The sequence below is a fragment of the Melitaea cinxia genome, chromosome 9 (assembly GCF_905220565.1).
Source record: "Melitaea cinxia chromosome 9, ilMelCinx1.1, whole genome shotgun sequence".
NCBI classification, from domain to species: Eukaryota; Metazoa; Arthropoda; class Insecta; order Lepidoptera; family Nymphalidae; genus Melitaea; species Melitaea cinxia.
This window is the reverse complement of record NC_059402.1, coordinates 17,523,447-17,529,446: the sequence shown is the minus strand read 5'-3', so window position 1 is coordinate 17,529,446 and position 6,000 is coordinate 17,523,447.

Below are 6,000 nucleotides of genomic sequence, written 5' to 3'. Positions count from 1 at the left end.
ATGTTTGAAATTATGTTATTTTCCGAGGCCTCACGCTCATCAAGCTCTGTAGATACATTTTTAGAATTAAGAATCTTAATCTTACTTACTTAGCTTTAAACTTAACTCCGCAAGGGATATATTTGAAATCTCCTCTTGCGCGTTAATTGTAATTAAATAATTTTTAAATTTAGTAATCTGTCCCCTAATTGAACTTCTCATTGTGATTAAAATTGGTTATTTTTTCTTGGTGAGTGAGACCTGAATGCTTATCGGGCTTAGACATGTTTAAGCACAATAAGTTTCAGCAAATAGTCGAGAAAATATAATTTAAATAACAGCAGCAGTGTGAATATCCAACGATAAACTAGTTGAAACATCTCTTTTATTTACATGGAGTGTATAACTATTGGAATTTCCATGAGCAAGAAAATAGTAAGTAATTTCCTCACCGTCTGCGGGCCAACTGCCTATTTTAACGACGAATTAAACGATTCTTCTATCGCACATTAAGTCGATAATTTGTAGACAATTGACGTGCCCCACGGTTTTATTTTAGTCTAGTCTATGCATATGTTTATAATTCCCACGACTGTATCTATTTTATTATTTTTTGGTTTTTAGTACATTTATCTTAAACATTGCAATGTATGTTTAACATAAAACCGTTTAACTTAAAAAGTTTTTTTACCTATTTTTATTTTCTAGTTTTTAGTTTTTATTTCGCATTCTGTTTAATTCATTTAGTGCTTCATTATTGCAAGGCCCATCTTAAATATTGAGGTTGTATAGTGCACTGTATTCTTCTTGTCAAGCCCTTTTATTTGATACCCATATTGGTGGGATTGATAAAAAATTGTTATCAGACATTTGGTAGCAGCGGCCAGCTTAGATTTCAATTTTGCATAGTAAATTGTATTCTACTTGTTGAGACCTTTCATTTGATACCCATGTTGATGGGATTGATAAAACCTAAGTTATCCGCCATTTTGTAGAGGCCGCCATCTTGGATTTTAATTTTATATAGTACATTGATTATACTGGTTGAGCACTTTCATTTGATACTCATATTGATGGGATCGATAAAACCTACGTTATCCGCCATTTTGTAGCGGCCGCCATCTTGTATTTCAATTTTTTATAGTATATTGTATTCTGCTTGTTGAGCCCTTTCATTTGATACCCATATTGATGGGATTGATAAAACCTACGTTATCCGCCATTTTGTAGCGGCCGCCATCTTGGATTTCAATTTTTTATAGTATATTGTATTCTGCTTGTTGAGCCCTTTCATTTGATACCCATATTGATGGGATTAATAAAACATAAATTATCCGCCATTTTGTAGCGGCGGCCATCTTGAATTTATAATGATAATGAATAAACATAATTGTATTGTCACCAAAATCCAAAGTGTATACAAAATTTCAGATTAATCGGTTGGCAGGAAGAGGGTGAAATTTGAATTACTAAATTTGACCCAAGAATAATAAATAAAAAATAAAACAAACGGGGTGAGCTAAATAAAACCGTTTAATTATAATTATTTATGACGGAATTATAACCTTTTAAAAGCCCTAAAATAAAGTCTGCGACAGCATACCTATGTCTATCTTTAAGGTTAACTCACTGTAATCGTTTTTATGGTTATCAAAGTTACTGTAAAATAATTTTTAATTATAATAATAATTTGCGAAGGGGATGTTATAAATATGATTTTAATAGTACCCAAATACATTTGTTATTAATTATAAGGATTATTGAACAAAACTGCCCTTGACATTGTTTGATTTTAACGGATATCTTAGGAGATATCATAGTTTCAAACAAGTACCACGCACACATATATAACGTACAAGCCGGTCACTATTAGCTCTGTGAGTGTCTATTAGCTGTGTGTGTGTCTAGTTTACTCTGTCTACGATGCAAAAAGACAATAAATTCTATAAAGCAAACTACAGATAATAATTACACAACAGATAAAGCAAACTACAGATAATGATTACACAATAGATAATAGATACTACAATAATTCTAATACTACTATAAAAAATATACATATAAACTAAACTGTCTTGCGCGGTAACAAACTAATTATGTCCATTGGCGAAAGATTAATAGTAGGTATATTTTATTGCCAGGTACCCGACAAAATACAAATTATGTCAAGTACTCGACGTACAAAATCCACGATTTTTAAGCGTCGAGTGTAGAGACATCTTTTACCTAAAACCAGGCAGTGCACCCCAAACTTCTCTAACAGTGTAAATGTCGTTGACCATTTAACATCAGATGAGACCGTTCGCTCCTTTGCTCCTTTCATTATAAAAAAAATATCATCAACAGATTGACATATATGTTGAATTACAGTATTAATAAAACCAGAAAAAAAATCGAGATGACAGCAAACCTACTTGAGGCACACCAGCAGTTACGGTTAATCAGTCAGAGCAAATGTTCAGAGAAGGTGTCTAGAACTGGTACGCGATCATGACACGATGATAACGACCTTGAATCTAATAATGCCCGTACTATATCATAATTCACATTATTGCAGGCTTTGTTACTTCTACGACAAAGCAAGAAGTATCTTGCTCAAAGCCAGTAACAGCTACTCTGGAGATGTACTTAGTCTTACAAAATATAGCAGCCCAATAATGGTGCTCTCAACTGGTTCTACGTTCCCGAGGTGATTGAGTTAGCCTGAGTCCCTACGATCGTCAACACATCTGTTCTGCCCTTGGTATTGCACGAGTCGTGCGATGCACTAAATATACTTTTATTTTTATTATAAAAATGTATGTTAAATTAAAGTCATTGTGTCACACAAAATCATTTATTATTAAAGAGATGTGAGTGTTACAATTCAAACGTGATGTGATAAGTGAACAGTCTTCAAAACTTGTAATAAGCAGAACGGAGTAAGTTTTTTTTTTGTTGTGTTGACAACGAAAATGAACCAGGAAATATATTTTGTTCTTCAACACTAGTGCAGGAGCAACAGTTTCACAGAGATAGTATTACAACAAGGTACGTCACGAGGGCCCCAAAAATCTGTAAATTGGAAAGAATGTGCTCCCAAATATAGTCTATTATCTTAGTTAGCTTAAGGTCGCTTAATTTTAAAAAATAACATCAATGTAGGAAAAAGACAGATTCTGAATTGAGTCTGAGAACCAACTTTTATTAAAGTAAATAAGTAATAGCTTCAGTAAAATGAGTACTTTGTTTGGAAACCCGAAGAAACACAATATGAACATAAACCTATACAAGTATTTATTATAAACAATACAGCCTTGTTGCTTTGTCCACTGCGGCAGACTATCGTCATTACTTACCCATCAGTGGAATGTGATGGACTAAATAAACCACTGCTGTGTGGCTACGGCACTAAAGAATTTAGCCACCCCCTCTCTTCCCGTGGGTGTCGTAAGAGGCGACTAAGGGATAACAAGGTTCCATAACCACCTTGGAACTTAAGAAGCCGACCGATGGCGGGATAACCATCCAACTGCTGGCTTTGAAATACACAGGCCGAAGACGGGCAGCAGCGTCTTCGGTGCGACAAAGCCAGTACTGCGGTCACCAACCCGCCTGCCCAGCGTGGTGACTATGGGCAAAACACATGAGTTCACGTTATTTTTGGCGTAAACTTGTGGAGGCCTATGTCCAGCAGTGGACTGTATAGGCTGTAATGATAATGATGAAATAAACCAAAAATATCCAAAAAATGTAGTCGCAAAGTCACTATTACACATGGACAAAGTCGTGGACACAGTTTAAGTCAAGCATGATGACGAAAACAATGTCATGTGACCAATGTGAGTGAATCAAGTTAATATTACGTCATAGCCTGATACCGCGGAGCAGGTATTGAACGTATTCGTTCCTATAGATATCATTTATTAACGGAGGTCCTAATGGTTTCAGACAAACAATATTTCTTTCCATCGTTGTTGGCCTGCGTTGAGTAAGGAAACAAGAGTTTCTGATGATGGGCTGTGTCGGCGCGGGGATAGGCTTGGCAATGCATCTGTGATGCTTTTGCTGTTACAGGTGTCCCTAGGCTATGGCGATCCTTAGCTATCAGGAGGGCGTTAGTTTCTTTACAACTATGAAAAAGATAAATTAATAACCTTCACACCAAGAGACCTTGACAAGGTGCACATACTGAGCGGAGAATATGTCGTCTTATTCAGCAGTAGAATACGGATAAATAACTCCAGCTCATTACTCACAGCCTCTTCATCTCCTTTTCGACATTTCAAAAAATGAAGGATCTGGTACGTTAGCTCTATCTGTGGGATTAGAAAAAAAATAATGGATATCTTTAAATTTCACACAAGGACGTCTGCACCTAAGGCAGCAGCCGGCTGATACATATACAATTTTATTAATTGTTCATACATTTTGGAAAGATTGTACTCACAAATATTGTGTATTATGTTGGTCAGTTCATACATACACACACACAAACATATATCTATTATCTATATTATTTATAAAAGTGAAAGGTCACTCATTACGAAATCTCCGAAACTATAACACCTACAAACTTAAAATTTGGCAGTTTGGTTCCTTATAAAGTGTAAACATCTGCTAAGAACGAATTTTCCAAAACTCGACTCCTAAGGGGGTAAAATGGGGGTTGAAAGTTTGTATGAGAGTCCCATGTTTTTGAAGTAAGAGACTTGAAATTTAAAATGTATGCTCTATAGATAGTGAGAAGGTGTCCAAATAGTGTATCTTTAGAAATCAACTAACTTTTGGGGTTAAAACGGGGGATGGTAGGTTGACTCACTCATCACGAATTCTCCGAAACCATAACAGCTACAAACTTCAAATTTGGCAGATAAGTTCCTTATAGGGCATTGACATCCGCTAAGAATGGATTTTACAAAACTCGACCCCTAAGGGGGTAAGACGGGGGTTGGAGGTTTGTATGAAAGTCCTATGTTTTTGAAGTGAGAAACTTGAAATTAAAAATTTATTCTCTATAGATGGTAGAAAGGTGACAAAATAATGTATTTCGCTTAAACCGAAAATAAAAATCATCATATCAAAAATTTCGCTCTAGCGGGTACATCGTTCCATAGATTAATTGGCTAGAGCGCCGACACGGTCAGTCGGAGACGCGGGTTCGAATCCCGCTGGAGCGGTCAATTTTTGATATGATATTCAAAAATGTTTAAAATAATGTATCTTTAGAAATCGACTCTCTTTTGGAGTTAAAACGGTGGATGGTAGGTTGACTCACTCATGACGAAACCTCTGAAACTATAACAGCTACAAACTTGAAATTTGGCAGGTAGGTTCCTTATAGAGCGTAGACATTCGCTAAGAACTGATTTTACGAAAATAGACCCCAAAAGGGATAAAACGGGGATCGGAAGTTTGTATGAAAGTCTTATGTTTCTGAAGTAAGAGACTTGAAATTTAAAATATATGCTCTATGGATGGTGAGGAGGTGTCCAAATCATGCATGGTAATCTATATATATAAAAGAGAAAGGTCACTAACTCACTCATCACGAGAACTCAAAAACCGCAGGATGGGCTATCCATCCAGGTTGGACAAAGATAAAATTTGGTAGGGAGATAGATTATAGTTAGCAGACGTCCGCTAAGAACGGATTTTACGATATTCCGCCGCTAAGGGGGTTTAATTGGGGTTGATAGTTTGTATGAAACATATACAGCCTGAAAATAAAACTAAAAATGTGGTGTATAGAGTGTTTTTATAAAAACAACTATTAAATTATACTAAATTGTGCCTTTTAAAAACTTACTCAGTGTGATAAGCATTTCAAGTGACTGAAATAATAAATAATTTGCGTTAAACATCTTAATAGAAATGCATATCTTTATAACCACGCGAACGTAGTCGCGGACAACAGTTAGTGTATAATAAAACAAAGTCCCCAAAAGTGTATGTGATCGATTCCCTCAAAATCTCTACACTTCCGTACTTGTACCGCCTCTTGTGCTACACATTCTTAAGTTGTCTGTATTATTATTATTT